This window comes from Orcinus orca, chromosome 9 (genome assembly GCF_937001465.1).
Source record: "Orcinus orca chromosome 9, mOrcOrc1.1, whole genome shotgun sequence".
NCBI lineage: Eukaryota > Metazoa > Chordata > Mammalia > Artiodactyla > Delphinidae > Orcinus > Orcinus orca.
The window spans coordinates 68,477,321-68,497,100 of NC_064567.1; the positions used below are offsets into that span (position 1 = coordinate 68,477,321).

Genomic DNA, 19,780 nt, shown 5'->3' on the forward strand with positions numbered 1-19,780 from the left:
GCTCCATACAATTTGGATGGTTCCTAAGACTGAGTTTTCAGACAACTAATTAAATGACACGGTGATTTCACTTGTATTCAGTATTGCCCACTTTTCAAAATCAGGCAAGGAACACAACAGTCCAATTTTTAAAAATACGCAAAAATACTGGACAGTTTACAAAGGAAGATAATAGAGTGTTCCATGTCATGACTCATCAGCAAATTGCAAATTAAAATCACAATGAGATACCACTATATAATCACCAGAAAATCTAAACGTTAAAAGACAGAAAATGTCAAATGTTGGTGAGCTTGTAGAGCCACCAGAATATTCATACATTGTTGATGAGAATGTAATACCATGCAACTACCTTGGGAAAAGATCTGGCAGTTCCTATATAAAACTAAACAAAATGCCTACCTCGCAATCCAGCAATTCTACTCTTAGGTATTTACCTAAGAAAAATGAAAACGTGTACACCAGAAAGACTTGCACAAGAATATTCACGAAAAGCCTAAACTGAAAAACTAGATCAAGTTTTCATCAAGAGAAGAATGGATAAACAAACTGTGATATTTTCATACACTGGGATATTACTCAGAAATAAGGAGGAACATATCACTACAACCCCATGGATAAATCTCAAAAACATAATGCTAAGTAAAAGAAATCTTATACAAATGAGTGGTTACTATGTGATTTGTTTGAATGACTATGAAGACTAAAATGGCTAAAAGTAATCCATGATGTAAAAACTGGAACAGTGATTGTCTCTGTGAGCAGGGGGGCTAGGAGATGAGGATTATGTTGGATTTGGCATAGTAATATTCTATACTTTGAAAGAGGTTTTAGTTACGTGGATGTAGATACACATCAAACATCATCAAATGATGCACAAGATTTGTGCATTTCACCTTACATAAAATTTACCTTAACAAAAAAGAGTCAATAAATATTGAACCCTGGTTGATGATATTCATACTGTTTTGAGGTGAAGGGCACTGATATCTGCAGTTAACTTTAAAATGTATCAGATAAATAAGATAGGTTAGTGGATAGAGAGATTAGTGGATAGAGAGGTGAAAAGTAAAGCATGCAAAATTATAGAAACTAGATGCTGACTGTATGGGTATTTACTGTGTAAAAGTTTCAAACTTTATGTTTGGAAATTGCCATAAGAAAATATTAGGAAAAAGAAATCAGGCATCGCTGATTTTTCCTTCTTCTTTTGTACTGAAAACCTAAAGTTGAAATGAAAAAAAAGCAAGAGAAATACTGAATACAGCTCTCTAAATAAGGCTTCGATGTTCTGCTTGCTATTCTGTTTAAACCCGCATCTCCATGATTATTTAACGTGGAAATGAATGACTTCCTTACCCAGAAGGACTCTGTTCTCACAGTAAAGAGCAAGCATGGAAAGCAATGAAGCAAGTGCATTGGGCAGGGGATGCACGATGAGCCAGGCATATGAGAGGCCTGCTCACAGACCTCGCCTGTGCCAGCAAGCAAACAGCAGAAGTTCTTCCTCTACATAAGAGGCAAGAAGACACAGTGATTAACTACAAGGCTTTGAAGTCAGGGGCATCTAAGTTTGAATTTGGGCTCTCCCTACCATTACCTTTCTTTCCCTATCAACATTAGGTTCAGAAAGGTTCACTTTCTGAGTTTTGGTTTCATCATTTACACAATGGACAAATTATTGGCATGTACTCTTGAGGGTCTTTCTGAGGAATAATGAAGTACTGTGGGTATTAAAAATTATTGTCACACACACAGACGCTCACACACAAATGGAGAAGAGAGAACAGAGATGAAGAAATTAAGTTTGACGGAATTTAGAGAAAAGTAAAGTTTCTGGAGCAAAGGGTGTAATGATAAAATAAGAAGCTAGAAACAAACTATCAAACTATACAACTCCTGGTTTTCCTTTATTGCTTTTTTATTTTCTTTTTTTGTACTACATGGGTTGCAGAAGTCTTTTTTTTTTTCCCTTCGACATTAAAGCAGTGACAGCAATGATTATTCCTAAGCACCGGTCTGCATAAAAAGCCACACTATGGAATATTTTACTTTCCCTGTAAATCTCCTCACAACCTTCTCATAAATAAATGGGGCTAGAGTCAAGGAAGCTGGGCTAAATCCCTCCCTTACTGTTTGGACTATTCCCAAATCATTCATCATGGACACCGGAGGATGGGGGCTTCTCTGTGGCATATATCTTAGGGAGGTCTGGCAGGGTTAAAAGAAAGAGACAAAGGAGGCTATGCTCAAATATCCAGGGCATTTTTGCCAATCTAATGCTCAAAAAAAAATGCATGCACAGCATACTTTTGTCAGTAAATCCTCTAGGTGCTTACACTGAAGGTGGTGAAAATTGCTTAGGTGGTTCAAAATTGTCTCTGGAGCTTTTTGCAGTCCAGTGTTCTGACACGTGAAGATGATCTCTAGATCCTAAACTCAGTGACCTCCGAGAATTGCCAGTAGTTTTCTATTGGATTAGAACGGACTCTTTCAATCTGAGTGGTATCTATTTCGATTCTACCATTATTTCTGAACAAGGAGGATGATCTTGTGCAGGGGAACTGGGCCAGTTTTAGGGCAAAAATATCCTGGTCCCAGGGAAACTATGCATGTTGTGTAAGAGTCACAAAATCCACGATAGATTGCTCTGTACAACTGCTCTTAAGTCTGCCTAGGATTCCATGTCCTATTTTAAATCTTTGAAATGAAACTTTATGCCATAGGGTTCTCAATGAGAGAAAAGGGTAAAGGAAAGATATAAAGTAAGGCTGAAGCAAGACAGCACATCTGTTATGGTGTGAATGGCTCTTACAAAATCTCTTCCTTTCACTCAGAAAGTCTTATTGTTAACTGTTTTATTTGGGGGTATAAAATTATTTATGGGGTTTAGAGCAGAAGGCCACCATGTTTTATCTTTTTCTGGCTTCTATGCTTGAGAACAATTGCCAAATTGTGGTTGTGTCAGGAAGACTTTAAGTGAAAAGCATTTCATAATTTCTTTACTTAAACATGATCAAAGGCGCCCTTCGAGCATTTGAATGAGCATTTTCCTAGTTATGTGGCACTGTCTATATTTTAACATAGCCATTGGCTCGATGAACCTGTTGTTGGTTCCATAGTTCCTTCTGCTATGAACAACCAAAATTTTCCACTCTTTGAAACTTAGTGTTTTACTATATACAGATGAAACACACCTGTTTCTGATATACAACCACTTTCAATTCTTGTTAACTGTGAAAAATTCATGAAATGGATAAAAATCTGTATTCCCCTTTCTGGTGCAAAATATAATTTGGAGCTTCACACTGTCGATTGAAAAACAGCGAGCACCTACTATGTGCACGGAAGGCACTATGAAATTCAACAAATCTGAAAACGTTCATTGAGCACCTACTTTGGGGCAGGCTCTCATGCACCGTCTGAAAGGTGGGCTATGAAAACAAAAAAAGGAAACCGGAAACAACACCAATAACAAGCAGAGAAGGAAGGGGGTGGGTTGACGTTTAAACAGGATGACCAGAGAACTTAGTACTGGGGGAAATAAGCTTATAATGGGAAAATATGAAGAAAGATGGATAAAAAAATGAGGGTGCAAAAAAATATAGGTTGTTGGGGAAAATCTTTCCCAACAGAGGGAGCCACAAAGGCCTTGAGGTGGAGGAACACTGAACACTTGAAGAAAAGGCCAGTGATGCTGTAACTGAACACCTGGGGCGGGAAGAAGCACAGGATGAGTTCATAGAGGTAACAGGGAGCCAAATTATATAGGGCCTTGTAAGCCACTGCAAAGACTTTGGTTTTTACCATGAGCGAGATGGGAGCCTTTGGAGGGGTTGAATAAGAGAAGACATTATCTAAGTTTAAATAATACCTAAATCAGGATGGTTGCTCTCTTGAACAGACATAGACACACACACACACACACACACACACACACACACACACACACACACACACACACACACACACACACACACACACACACACACACACACACACACGGTAGGATGTGAGTGTAGAGACAAGAGAAACCAGTTAGCAAGCCACTGAGTATCCCGGATGAGAGCTAATTATGGCTTGGATCAGGGTCATAGACATGAAATGATGAGAAGTAGTCAGATTCTGAATATATTTTGAAAATAGAACCAGCAGGATTTGTTGAAAGATTGTATGCATGAATTAAGAGAAAGAGATGAATCGATGGTTCTAAAATGCTGGTTGCCATTTACTAAGGAGGGGAAGGTAAAGCAAGTTTTGGTAGGGCGGGGGTTGGGGGGAATTACGATTTCTGTCTTGGACACATTTCATGTGAGATGCCAAGTGAGGAGGCAGGTGAAGATGATTCGGCACACAGGTGGAGATAAATCTGGAGTTGAGGGAGAGATCCAGGCTTGATAATATATTTGGGAGTCATCAGCATTTAGATGGTATTTAAAGCTGTAAAATTCTATAAGGTCATCTTGGGAGTGAGTGGATATTGATCAAGTTAAAAAACCAAGCTTTACTACATCGTGAAGAGTCCAGACTGAGGAACTAAAACCAAAAGAGGGAGAGGAGGAGGGAGGGAAAGAGTGAGAGGCCAAGAAGAAATGGCCAGTGAGGGAGGAGGAGAACTGAGAAAGCATGACGTCCCAGAAGCCAAGTGAACAAAAATAGAAAAGAGTGAGGATTATACTTTTTGATATACAGAAACAATTCTTTACCTTATAAGGAAGATAGATATAACGATATAAAAATACTCCAGATTTAGTACAGTGAGTGGTAAGTGCTACAAAAGATCTGTATTCCAACTGCTACAGTCACACACAGAAGGGACTTCCTGACCCTCAGTTCATGGGAGGCCGGCATGAAGCAGGTGGCATTTAAATCCAATGTTGAGAGATGTGTGGAAATTTGACGGGTAGAAGGGGAGGAAGAGAGGACAGTTATATCAGAGGGAACATCTTAAAAAGAAGCTCAGAGAAGGGAAAGAACAAGGTATATTTAAGGAACAGGGAGTAGTTCAAGCTGGCCTGGGCGTAGAGGATGTATAGCCTACTTTCTGCACACCTCTAAGGCAGGTGATGTTCAGATTTTGCTATGTGGTTTCTGTTTTTGTTTCTTATTACCTCTCCAAAAGCAATGGGTATAAGAGGTCTTAACACAACCTTGAAACGTTTTCAATCCTTTCCCCCAGTCTAACTAACTGTTACCTACCAAATCTTATATTTTCATTTGTAAATATGGTAACAGTCATGGAAAACATCTGTATCTGTTTATCATCTGTGGAGTTCTTGTTCTGTGTAAACTCTGGTGGGAGGAAAAAAAGAGTAACAAATATGCAAAAATATTTATTGTACTACGAGTCCCTACTGTGTTTCAATTCTGAAGTTGGGAGGAAGAAGTTAGAGAAATAGGAAAAAGATAAGGCTCACTCTTTGAACAGCTACATAAATTTATGAGGACAGTCCGCCTTAATGGTTGGAAAATAGAAAATTCGTTCTATAGATTTGGAGTTTGGCCCAGCATAATCTGACCTCTGCTCCAGTTCCATGGAGACGAGAAAGTTGTGTTGCCTGCAACCATATACAGAATTCCTTAAAAATAACAGTCGTTATCTCTGGGGTCTGATCAACTCATGGCACTGAAGAGAGAAAGAGATAGAAAGAAACATGAGGAGGAATCACATGAGATTTTATTGTCAGTAACAGACAGGAAATATATTAATAGATTCCACCCCTCAAGAAAATGAACATGGTAAATTTTCTTACAGATATTTTAATGTGAATTTTAATTTTAGGGCCAGTTGCACAAGTTTTTTCCCCATCTTTGTATTGCCAATGGCACAGTGGGATGAACAGAGAACCTATTATCCAGTTCAAACTCAGACACCAATTTAAGCCCCCAGTCTCTTTGCTCCTCATGGGTCTCATTTGCAAAATTGAGGGAGAGGACACTGGTATATAATCAAGTGGGAAAGACTTTGGAGTCATACAGATTTAGTAGCTATATGATGTTGGGCAAGCTACTGACTGTCTGAATTGCAGTTGTTAAACTGCAAATTAGAGAGAATAACAGCTCTCACACAGTGCTGTGATGAGGATTAAAAGAAATCATGTAGGGAAAACTTCTGGCACATAGTAGACCCTCAATAAATATTCATTTCCTTCCTTCTTTTAACTTGAGCATTTCAGTTCCAGTATAACGTCAAGCCCTAATTTGGGGGAAAATTTTTTGAGAGAAATTACAGAGTTTACCACTATTAGTTGTTTTAAATTTTTAAAAATTGGCATCCAGTCTGTTTCAGAAAATAAGACAGCCTCTATCTTTAGGGTAAAAATAAAGAATTTGTAGGGAGCACGTACTACATGGACAGTGAGGAGAAAACTGGTATTCCCCTCAGGAGAAAGTTTAAGATTATTTGGGAAAAAAGAGAATGGAAGGAAGGGAGGAAGGAAGTTAGTTGATAAATAGTTTTAAAGCCTATAAATTAAAAATGAACCAAGTAAGAGAAAGAAAGGTATTTGCTCTGCTGCCCTTCCCATTAAGATGGGTTAGGTATTAGGGCTGGCATGACACAGACATCTCTCTTGTTCCTAAAACGGAAAAAAAATCTTTTATGAAAGTGAGTGAGTTTACAGCAGGAATGTCAGCTCAGTGAATGATTCAGTGCTCTAGGTAAGTGGATATATACTTTACTACTTTGACCTTTCTGTATTTTTCATATTTTGCCCGACAACATATTGCAACCATTCCTTTCAGTTAGCAATTAAAGTCTAATTTGCAGCTGCCTTTATAAAACCAGAGCTTCCTTGCAACAAATGAAAATTTTCAAGTCCTCTTGTTTGATCTCTAGTATCATACAGTTCGGTATTTCAGACATATAAAACGCCCAGAGCACGAGAAAAACACAGTAAATAGTCACCGTCCTTTAGCACCATCCGTTACTCAATGTTTCACTTTGTCATACAGTATGAAATATAAATGAAGAAAAAGAGGAAGGGAGACACAGCAGTAATTTATGCCTGTCTAGAAAGTTTGGCACTGCAGCTCCAAGTATAGGGAGCCATTTACAGGAGAAAAACCGTAACCAGAGAATATGGAAGTGTGGAAGGTGAGATCATCCGCCAGCAGCAATCTTTCAAATTCATAGACACTTTCGGATTCATGAGGTGAGAATGAGCAGTGCAGAGAACTGTGAAGTTCATTTGTAGTGTTTGACTTTGTTAACACGCACTCTCAAGCTGTCCTTGTTATGAGATGGTGGTCGAATAGTAAGTGGAAAAAAAAAAATCAGTATGGAAAATATCCCCATTAATTGGAAATAATAATAGTGTTACACATAAAAAAGTTAAAGGACTATATGTAACTTGAAAGTGTTATTTAAAAGGGAAAAAATATGTAAATTTAGCAGAACCTTATACCAATCATTTAAAAAAAATCTTTACCTGAACTTTTAAATGATTAATTTGAATTAATTTCAATTTATCTGAATGCATTTGTCTTCTATTAAGCATGGTCAAAATTTGTCTCGAAACATTTTTTTTTAAACTAAACATTTTCTTCAAGGGAGAATTAAATCTATCAACAGTTTAATACAGTCAAGAAAAGTAATTTATGGAATGAAGCAATGATCCATGCCTTTCTTAAATTTCTCGCACTAAGCCCCACATAGATGTTATTTCAATTTCAAAATCAGAAGAGGGAATGCCCAGTATGTCTTAGTAGTTTCTCTAGAAACAGGCAAATCAAAATCTAGTAATCAAATGATGAGAGTCTTTAAGGTGTTTCGGGGTGAGAGAAGGGAGGGGACGTAGCATCAATATGGCTTTGGGGGTCTGAGTGTGTACCAGAAAAATTAAAATACCGTGCATCAATAAAGTGTCACTTATTCTGAAAGACTTGTCTAGCAATTCAGAAATTTTAAAAGTAAACATTTGGGTTAACAAAAATATACAGGTATAATAATAAACATGATTAAATTAGGCGTAAGATCAGGAAAATCTAAAAGGACACGTAAGGACCTTAGCTGTATAGACCAGAGCTTTTCAAATTTTAAAGTGCACACAAATCGCTTGGGATCTCATTAAAATACAGATTATGAATCAGTTAGTTTGGGGTGGAACCCAGGATTCTTCATTTGTCACGAGCTCCCAGGCCATGCCAATGCTGCTGGTCTACGGACCACACTTTACGTAGCAAAGCCCCAGATCACGATAAAGAAGGTTTATCCTAGAAATTGCATCTAGAGAAGTGTGACTATCATATGCTCTTTCAGAGCAACCCCTGTTCCCACTCTGTTATTTTCAATGGAATTTACTCTAGAAAACATAAATGAAAGTAACATATTCAAATAAACACAGTGTGATATCCTACTAAGGTAAATATATGAATTACTTAACTCAGTTCTCAAAAGAGCCTGTGAAGTAAAGACTTTTATTATCTTCACTTTATGGAAAAAGAAACGGCCTTGGGGAATTGAACTAATCAAGTCAAAACCACATACGCAGGATTTAGAAACAGTTCTGAATTTGGCAAATCTTACTCCAGAGCCTAAATATTTTTGTCAGTTTTACTACAATTGTCAAGATTGCCCTATTGCATTCTTAGTAATCTTGCAAACAAAGCACTAGACACAAAAGATACAGTAGGGATACAATGGTGTATGAACGTTGGGCTATACCATCTTTATTGACAGCATCTAGAACAGGAGTCACTCAAGAATAACTGCTTGTGACATTAGAGATCTCACATGTGTGGTGAATAGCAGCCTTGATGCAATAACTAATCTGTTTCAAGAACCAGAATGAATGAGAGATGAGGATAAAATACTGGATTAAGCTCCTTACGCTAAAGAGTGGACAAATAGATTCTAGACAAGGACATACTGGAGGTTCCACAGCCCTGAACATATGGGATGACCACTAAAGCTCCACGTCAGAAAAAACAGCCCTAGATTTTAGAATCCCTAAGGGACTTTTTTACTCTATGAAGGGTACACTACTAAATATTTTATGCATTGTGTTATTACTAAAGGGTAAAATCCTTCCCCTAAGGTGTGCTGGCCCCAGGGTCTTTGAACAAGTCTAGACCAGAATTAATCAGGAGCCATCGTTTTCATTACAAGTACGTTATAATTCTGTCTGCTTATTTCACACTGTTCAGTATACTCCCTCCTGTTAAACTACAGCACAAGGCCTTTAGCACCTGTTGCTTATTTCTGCCAGACTGAAAATATTCCTTTCTCTTTATTGTTCGTGTGCAAGGCTAAGATGGACTTGCCAAGAGCGGTCATTCTTGAATGCACCTGCCAAGTGTCAGATACTTTAATAGGTGAAATGCTTATAGCATATGCTGTGTTTGCTGCAGCTTCCAACTTCCAGTGCCCAGTATTTCACAAGAGATTGAATATATTCAGGATGACCGATCCATTCCTTGATACATGTGTATGTGACCATATGCCCATGCGTATACAACACACTTATATAACACACCCCCCAGGTTAGCTTTGGCTGAGAATATATCTTATAGTAATTTACTACCTTACATCTTCAACTTTAAAAAGATAAACAAGAAATCCCTTGCACTATACTCACTGATTTGTTGGCAGTTGTTTTCATGGCATCAGTCTGAAAAATAAAAACATAAAATTGAGTTTTGGGCTTCAAGGTAGCACCCTACGTCCTGTTTTGATAAGTTCTTTGCTTTCCTTTTCTGAGGATGCTAATCCTTTTCCCACTCTCCTATTAGGTCTTCAATCCATCCAGATAAGAGTACTGCAAAGCTCCTGTAATTGAGGGATGGGGCCTAGAATAAAGGCATCCATCCTCGATATACTGAGGTACCCAGCAGGGTGAAGACGGAAAGGAATGCATCCCTTTTCCGTGAGTTATTCAACTTTATCCTGCCAGTCTCATCAGGTGTTATCAGAGGTGTGGAATGGAAGGAAGGGTAGAGAAGGTTTTCTAGAATGCTGACGTGGGACTAAATGCCAAGAAAGATGGAGTGATGATGGTTCTGCTTTCGTAGCTTTACCACATTCCCAAGGATGAGTGAGGGCTTCCACGTTTTGTTCAGTTTCCGAGGAGCCCATGTGTTTTATGTTTACCTTCCCTGCCCGGCAGAACATTAACTTCCCTTTCCTTGACAGATATCAAAAATCCATGTAAAACTTTCCTGCAATCCGCAGTAAAACTGACGTCTGCAGTAGGAAGCAGTCTTATTTTATGAGCACCCTTCTTCAGGTAACCTCAAGACAGAACAATTTAGACAATTTTCCCTTTTGAAACAGTAGAGCAAAATATTCCTAGACCTCTCTCTCCCTCTTTTTCTCCCTCACTTTCTCTCTCTCTTTTGCTTTCACTCTCCCACCCTCTCATATATGAAAACACCATTCAGAGCTCAAGCTGCTTGGTAATTAAAGAAGGAATTATACATCCTAAGGCCTTTACTATTAGAATATACATGAGTTTAGTTCATGAACAGCAAGCTTTCACGAACCAAGTGGTCAAGAACCTTGTTGATATAGCACCACCAGAATGAAACCAAGGGACCTTTCTCAGAGGAAGAATTTCCCATATAAGTAAGTCTACAAACCTGTACACTGACAATTCATTACACCTTCTGGAAAGGGAGGTATTGCTGTATAGGGCTGTAGTCAAATTGGATTTTTCTTATCCCAAGTTAACTTATGCCTTGGTAACTATACTTCCTGGGATGCGATTCAGTCACAAGTGGGATTTTCTCAGAGGTTCTTGGCACACTTAATTTCTAATTGATGCCACTGATAACATAAAAACAGGATTGGGTTATACTTCAGGACAAAAAAAGATTCTTCAGGTGCACTCCGAATGAGCTCATTTCATCCAGCAAAGGAACGGAAGAGCATCTGCAGGTAAGGTGACTACAACTCTACTACCTGTAAGCAATAGTATCACTGGATCGTTACCTAGGAAAACAACCCTAGAAAAAGGTCAAAGCTGGTAGCTTTCAGAGGACTCAGAAAAGCACGCAGGGGATAGAATTCTCTTTCTTTCAGAGCCTAGGCCACACTGATCAAAGAATTCCAAAGAGAATTCTGTGCACAGTCACTGATAAAATTTAAAAGGAGTTTAGAGGCCCCTTTCCAGCCAGAATGATCTGAAAGCCCTGACATGTACCATTATATTGTTTGATGAACATTTCCAGAAGAATGAGATGTCCATTTTGACCTTTGCAGTGTGAGTAACACATGTCGAAAGGAGGACAGAAGGCTTATTTTTATACAGATAGCAGAAAGTTGCTCCCCTTGTTAAGAAAGCGTGGCAGGCTGATTTGGTCTCTTTTTTCCTTTGTAATTTGAAAGTCCTCCCAGATAAACCTTTGCAGTATACAACTTGGTTTTGACATCCTGGCTTTATGCCTCTGTTTATAAGTCATGCAAGGAAGTCATCTATCTTGACCAATATGGCTCAGACATATTTTCCATGTTAATTACACATGTTTGGACTGACATTGCAGTGATACAATTTCATTTGTTTAAAACAACAGAATGGATGGCTCTTTAACTCAACAAATGTAGGTAAAAATTCTTCCCAGAGTAAATGCAACAAGTCTGGAAATTATAAAGGCACAGGCACTAGTGGCTGAAACCCCAGAGACTAAGAAGCTGATATTCTGCAAAGATCCCTTATTTAGATTAAAAGCATGTTGGAAAACTACGACATAATTATCAAAAAATTATAATTATAATATATGTGTTAGACACTCCAACAAGATGGGTGTCCTAAAAATAATCACCAGCTGAAAAGGAAGCAGAAGCATTTTTAACTCTAACCCAATGGAACTATTCGAATTTGGGCTGTGTTTTTGAGCAGGACCTCCACATTTTTTTACACTTACCAGAACACCAGCGGTTAACCCCGTAATGGCCAACCGCTAGTTATTACCCTACATTTGGTCCACAGCTGCATGGTTCTGCTCACTTTATTGTCATTTCAGCCCTCAGCCCGTTAGATGCCTGGTGACCGCTTGCATGCAGAGGGGCCTTTGGTTAACTAAATCCCCATCAGGATCACAGCTGTTGTAAAACATTCGGTGACAAAAATATCCATGTGCAACGCATAGTAGATAAATTTGCGAGCCAATTTGAGCAAAACTTGAAAAACAAATGAGGGGACTAGTCGAATTCTCTGGCTTCTGAACTACATTTCCTCTATTTGGGGGGAATATGCTTTGTAACATTCCAGCATTCCCCTCTCAGTGCGACAGATGATTGGGGCTAAATTTCAGAGTGATAGGCCCAGTTAAGCAAAAAATATACTTTTCCACCTTCCTTCACTCAGCCTCAGCAGTTAGAGAATGAATGTCATGTTCAGTTATTCAGACAGATTCCTGACTTTGGCATAATACTAAGGTCAGTATTGGGTATTTATTCACGATGTGCCTCAGCTTAAGACACCAAACCCTTGTTTCAGTTTCTTCCAGCCTGGAGGCCTAGCACAGTGGTTGCATATGTGCAAGTGTGTCTTACCCCAATCGTGCAACAGCCAGTGCTGCCAGGTCCAGTTCATCGCACAGAGGGCCCTGAAAGTGCCCTGTAGGTGATTATGGTTGGTGGTACAATGGTCAACCCCATGTCCGGTTATGACACTGAGAGACTGTGCCGATTCTGCTTCACCTCGCTACCTGCAAATGTTTCAAAACAGGAAGAAGACAAGGAGATAAATGACCTACGCCCCAAAAATAGAATGAAGAGATCCATTTCTCGATTGTATCATTGAATGCCACTCCTTTGTCACTTTTTGTCAAGATCCAAGATCAAGTAACAGATGTGATCTGAGACTCCAGATCACAGATCTAACCAAATTTAAACCCACAAAGGGAGAGTTCATTCTGGTTCTAACTAATCTGAAAGTTGGTTTGTACATGCCTGTGTTGATTGATTGAATTCCTACCCCACACATGTTCTGTTCATTCACTAAATTGTTGAGATGTTGCTTAACAGTCAGGGACCTAGACTTTTCTCCTCCATTAACTCATTCAGACATGTCTTAAGCACTCACTATGTGCCAGGTACTGAGGATAAAATATTAATAAGTCACAGTCCTGGCATGCAAGGAATCTAGGGTTCAGAGGCATATAATCTCTCAAATGTAAGAGAGGGAAGCTTCTTTTTTTTTTTTTCTTACCCTTCCATTAATTCTCCAGTCCTCTGCTGCCATAAATTATACAAATTTTTGAGAGGAAAAAGTGCCATTAGTTAGTTGTAGGTGTTTCCCCAACTTGGTGAGGTAGGAGAGAACTCGTGTATATTACCTATGCACTGATGAGTTATTGACTTCTTAGTAATGTTCACTGAGGAAAAAAAGATTTTTTAAATTTTGAAACTAAAAATTATCAGGTAGATATCTGGAGCACAACCAATGTATTATGTGCATGGAGTTAAAAAATATAATTTATACATTCTAGCTTTAAAGAATTTAAGTCAGGGAAAACAAGATTATGACAAATAATTAAAAAACAATTGTGTGTGTATGTCTATATCTATGTAAGATGTGAAAAATTATGTATAGGAGAGCTCTTGGTATAGAATGGTCACGGCAAACTTAATTAGTTTAGATTCTCATAATCTAAATTATGTTGCCGCACTTCATGATACTTTACAGAGGGTCCCCTCCATCCATAAGATAAAGCACTGGAAGGGCTGTGTGGAATCCGTAGGTGAGTGCAACTCTGCTACGTGAAGCCTGTAAGCTTATTAAAGATTTGATCAAGACCAGTGAATTCCAAGCCTACCTTTGGTCTGTCTCCCTTTTCTACATATTTTAGCTTTTTCTTCTTGTGTCTCCTCTCTATTGGTTAATTCTGTGCTGTTATTTGAAGGCAGGTCATGGTTCATAAAATAGAGGTTTTCTTTAAAGTTAAAAAAATAAAAAGAACTTTCTGGATTTGAATGTGAGCTTCTTCCTGACCAAGAAGACCTATAAGACATATCCCTTTACACTAAATATATAAACCTGGGGCCAAGGATTAGCGATTTCTCCTCCTCTAATGTAATAAGAAAGTACAATAGTAAACATTTTCTGAACTTGTTCAAAGTTTTTTAAAAACTATAGAGCAGCTCACTTCTTATATTTCTCATAATAGAGGAGAAATGAAGACATGGCATTCAGTTTAGTCCAAAAATTACGTATTGAGAGAGTGTGTGTGTGTGTGTGTGTGTGTGTGTGTGTGTATATCCATGCTAATACCATATATGTATATATGCTATTAGGTGAGATATTGTGAGCACAAAGGAAAATAAGACAGTCCCATACATAAAGTTACTTCTAATCATCAGAGAAGTAGAAGAGGAGCAAAGAGCTTAATCATGATACAGATAGATTAAAAGAAGGAGGAAACGTATCATAAAAATACGTATAAGGGGGCTTCCCTGGTGGCGCAGTGGTTGAGAGTCTACCTGCCGATGCAGGGGACACGGGTTTGTGCCCTGGTCCAGGAAGATCCCACATGCCGCGGAGTGGCTGGGCCCGTGAGCCATGGCCGCTGGGCCTGCGCGTCCGGAACCTGTGCTCTGCAACGGGAGAGGCCACAACAGTGAGAGGCCCGCGTACCAAAAAAAAAAAAAAAAGTATAAGGATGAGCACCTGGGCCATACCAGATAGTCTCTCAAGAGGCAGGTAAACTAACTCTTAAAAGAAAAGCAAAATTTAGGAAATCAAAGAAAAAGAAATGACACAGACTCTTACTTCCAAGGAAACAAACAGTTTTTGAAAAGAACGAACAGAGACATACAATATGTTGAATTTTCGGGAAGAGCAAATAACTCAATATAAAATGCAAGAGTTGGAGAGAGAGAAGAGATCGGAAGAGAGGGGGCTTTATATACCAGATTACAGAGTTTGGAATTTATTAGATGAGGAAGATGCATTAAAAAATTTTATGAAAAAGAATACCACGATGAGCTAATAAGGGCCTATGCTAAGCACCATTTGCCATGAACAAGAAAAATAAACATATTGAATATATTCAGGAAATAAAATTGATACGATTTCACTTGGAAAATGTAGAGGAAAAGCTGGTGTCAAATGTGATTTGCAAGTTTTGCCTTGAGTGATTGAGTGATAGATGTTACTACTTGAAATAAGAAACAGAAAAGGGAAGGGGGAGCAGAGGTGGAGGCCTAAGGCTTAAATAGGAGGTAGGGGAGAAAATATCTGAAACTGCAAAGGAGACAAAACGTAAAAATATAAATGAGTGTTTTACTCACCAATTTTCTCTGAAAGCTAGATATATGTTTTCTGACAGATTCTTAAAAGAAAGATTTTCTTTTAATCTTTATTGGAGTATAATTGCTTTACAATGGTTAGTTTCTGCTTTATAACAAAGTGAATCAGTTATACATATACATATATTCTCACATCTCCTCCCTCTTGCATCTCCCTCCCTCCCACCCTCCCTATCCCACCCCTCTAGGTGGTCAGAAAGCACCAAGCTGATCTCCCTGTGCTATGCGGCTGCTTCCCCCTAGCTATCTATTTCATGTTTGGTAGATATGTCCATGCCACTCTCTCGCTTTGTCACAGCTTACCCTTCCCCTTCCCCATATCCTCAAGTCCATTCTCTAGTAGGTCTGTGTCTTTATTCCTGTCTTACCCCTAGGTTCTTCATGACATTTTTTTTCTTAAATTCCATATATATGTGTTAGCACACGGTATTTGTCTTTCTCTTTCTGACTTACTTCACTCCGTATGACAGACTCTAGGTCCATCCACCTCATTACAAATAGCTCAAGATTACACTTAATAAGATTGAATCTGAAAGTCAACCCTTTTAACTGAGAGAAATAATCCATATTCTGAGAATGATAACTAAGAACAGTATTTCCTAAGAGCTCTAACTACAAAATTTTGTAGTTTTAGAAAACATTACATCTCACCGTTACCTGAAACTAGATTTCTTTATGTAACATATAAGCTTTGCATTTCATTTAAAGTGAAAATACTGTGCTATAAATCTTATAAAATAAATATTGGAAACTATATATTTCATGAGATATTATTCAATTTTTAATTAGAAAATTTATAGGCCAGCCATTTTATATGAGAGAGAGAGAGAAGGAGAGAGAGAGAAAGGTAATAATATGAGAGAGAGACAGAGAAGTAATACGAGAAAATATCCACACACACAATTTAAGAAAAAAAAAAATGTCATGAAGAACCTAGGGGTAAGACAGGAATAAAGACACAGACCTACTGGAGAACGGACTTGAGCATACGGGGAGGGGGAAGGGTGAGCTGTGACAAAGCGAGAGAGAGGCATGGACATATATACACTACCAAACGTAAAGTAGATAGCTAGTGGGAAGCAGCCGCATAGCACAGGGAGATCAGCTCGGTGCTTTGTGACCGCCTGGAGGGGTGGGATAGGGAGGGTGGGAGGGAGGGAGACGCAAGAGGGAAGAGATATGGGAACGTATGTATATGTATAACTGATTCACTTTGTTATAAAGCAGAACTAACACACCATTGTAAAGCAATTATACCCCAATAAAGATGATAAAAAAAATGAAATAATTTGACATCATTGTTTACCTATCAGTTGGCAAAGTTGAAGAAATGGTAAGAAAACAAGCACTTTTAAATACTGTCAGTGGATAAAAAGAATTTCTTATATAGCAGTTTGAAAATATAGATTAAAACCTTTAAATTTTGCACACCGTTTTTATCAAGCATGTTATTTATAAATTATGGGTGTATTCAAGAATTAAGCTGCAAATACACACACACACACACACACACACACACATATATGTAATCCCTGTTTATGTAGTACAAATGAAGTGGTAGTTTTTAATCAGTGTTTTTTAAATTTTAAAGAAAACATCATCCAATATTCAAAAATACTTAAAAAATGAAAATTTTCATATTCCTCAAAAGGACTTTTGAATGGGTATTTTGGTCATACTACACAGAAGTTCCAAAAATCTTCCCCAGTTTATCTTCCCTAAAATCCTCATTACAGTTTGGCAGCCGCTCCCAATGTCTCCGATTCTCTATTACTCTCCAAAACTTCTTTCTACAATTGAGCACTGGCCATTTATTCTCTCTCACCTCTTTTCTCCATCTTTTCAACTCAACATTTTTCTTTTCTTGCATGTGTCTTCCTCACATGGATTAACATAGCCTCTTAGACTTACACATTGCTCTAATTCATCCGTTTCCTGGATCAACACAGCAAAACCCACACCTGAAATTGCCAAAACAAAGTATCCTTCCTCTTTGGAAGGTAGAAGAGAATGCTTTAGAAGAAGAAAGACAGCTGAAAATACGTATATATGTTAATTTTTGAAAGTATCTGTCATAGAGAATTTATCGTATTTGTCATATTTATAATTGAGAATATTTGAAATTCTAATTATCCAACAACAGATTGGTTACATTAATTATGCTAAATTGATGCAGTAGAATTTGATGACATAGCTTTCAAAAAGTGTGTGTGTGTGTATGTACATATGAAGTACATTTAATGACAATATTCATATACTGAATTTTAAATCTCTAGTTTAAATAAACGTCTGTAGAGTTAATTTCTCCACTTTTTATTACTGGCTTTGTTGATATATCAAAATATATCAGTAGGATAAGAAATTATGTTTTTCTTTTGTCCTATGTTTTCTAAATGTTTTATAATTATTTGTAAAGGTGAAAATCTTTACTGCTCTAATATAAATAACATGTTAAACTCAGAGAAATGAAAATGTGTCTAATTTCATCCACACTGAATTTTTTTAAAGTCTCCAATTGACATTCACTTACAATCATGTATGCTAGTAGTTCTAAAAACAGATGTGAGTTATTTTTAGCACTAACTTAAAAAATATAGAACAGTTTCCAACTATATTAATTTGCTGCCATAACAAAATGCCACATACAGGTGACTTAAATAGCATAAATATATTCTCACAGTTCTGCAGGCTGCAAGTCCAAGATCAAGGGGGTGGCAGAGTTGATTTCTCCTGAGGCCTCTCTGCTTGGCTTACAGATGGCTGCCTTCTTGCTGTGTTCTCACATGGCCTTTCCTCTGTGCACGTGTATCCCGATAATCTCCTCCTCTTCTCATAAGGACACTAGTCCTACTGCCAGAAAGTGGATTTCAAAATAATAGAAAGATACAGTTTATACAGTAGCACTACTGTATATTTTATTATATTTTAATTCTTTGAAAGTGTGTTATCTACAAAATAACTGTTAACTAAGAAGTATAATTAATTGAAGATGCCTTTTTTCAGTAATGCTAAAAAACAGAAAGAGGCTGAATGTATTTCCTCCATTTTTAATCTAGCTGAGCCATTACAAGTGTCACATACACAACTGTGCTAACAGATACAGTCATCTACAATGCATAGCTAGAAAGGAAATACTATACTCCAGGGAATGCCTTAAAAAAATTAGGAGAGCTACTCATTAGTTGTTCTTTGTTTTCTACTTTGGATTACATCAAACTGACCCAAACTCCTATTTATTACTAGTCCATTAAAACAAAAGCAAAGTTTAGACAGAGAACATTAATCAATTCATATTTCAATAAGCACAAAGACTACATAGGCCAATAAATCATGCAACCAGCTGTGTCTTTTTTTTTACAAGCATTGGTAAATAATCAGTTCGACTGAAATTAATTGCATCTTTTCTTCCCCCAATCCCTCATACACATAGCAGTGTGAAAGTATCTGGAGACAAAGAATAAACTGAGATTCAGTCATAAATAAGATAACCAATTTGTCACACAGACCAAGTAGTACATGGTGAGATCATTGAGTTCTTATGTATATAGCCAAAGCAAAACGGAGTGCTAAGAAATTAGATCACAAATTTTTCCAAGGGACATAGGTAGTTTTTCAGTGTGTAAAAATTCATCCATATATGAGGACTTTTTTCCTTTTGTGGTATCACCATCATAATGATTTTATTTACCCAATTACTTTTCTTAAACTTTCATCAGATAATTAACTCAAATGATTTCTGATTGTAACACTTTGTTGGAATTGTGGTTTTCTAGGATTAGCTATGTCATCTCATGACCTGAGGCTTCTACTTCATCTACTACCTACACCAACTTGGCAAAAATCCATGCCCAGAAACTTCCTAAAAAATGAAGTATCTTTCCTCTTTAGAAAGTAGCACATGAGAGTTGATTCAGGATGCTTTTATGTTAAGTATTCAAAACTATACCTTACAGTGTTAACTACAGTCACCATGTTTTACATTAGATCCTCAGACTTTATTTACCTTATAGCCGAAAGTTGATACCCTTTTACCAACCTCTTCCCATTTCCCCTACACTTCAGCCCTTGGCTACCCCTTTTCAACTCTCTCTGTGTGTGTTTTTTTTTTTCTTTTTTAAACATCCCCATATATGTGATATCTTGCAGTATTTGTCTTTCTCTATGTAGCTATTTCACTTAGCATAATACCAAAAGGTCCATCCATTTTGTCACAAATAGCATGGTTTCCTTCTTCCTCATGGCTGAATAATATTTCATTATATATTTATATATATATATACCACATCTTCTTTATCCATTCATCCATTGACTGACATTTAGATTGTTTCCATATCTTGGCTACTGTGAATAATGCTGCAATAAGCATGGGGATGCAGATATCTCTTTGATATCCTGTTTTTATATCCTGTTTGATTTTCTTTGGATATATGAAGTATGAGGATCTAATGTAAAATATGGTGACTACAGTTGATAACACTACATTGTTTAATTGAAATTTGCTCAAGGAGTGGAACTTTAATGTTTTCACCA

General features: G+C 37.5%; 1 long non-coding RNA gene across 3 annotated transcripts in view; it reads right to left on the reverse strand.

Moving 5' to 3' along the window:
* LOC117195431 (uncharacterized) overlaps positions 1–18,111 on the reverse strand; it is a 34,227-nt gene extending 16,116 nt beyond the window's left edge. Inside the window, exons 1-6 of one of the 3 annotated variants that reach the window (XR_007479088.1) lie at positions 17,929–18,111; positions 17,076–17,241; positions 14,423–14,536; positions 12,494–12,648; positions 9,579–9,611; positions 5,659–8,771 (exon numbers count right to left, since the gene is read on the reverse strand). This is a non-coding gene — a long non-coding RNA (uncharacterized LOC117195431). Of the gene's footprint in view, positions 1–5,658; positions 8,772–9,578; positions 9,612–12,493; positions 12,649–14,422; positions 14,537–17,075; positions 17,242–17,928 lie in introns of those variants that run through there. The other 2 variants (XR_004475146.2, XR_007479087.1) reach the window with 2 other exon arrangements.
* Between the last annotated feature and the right edge of the window lie 1,669 nt (positions 18,112–19,780).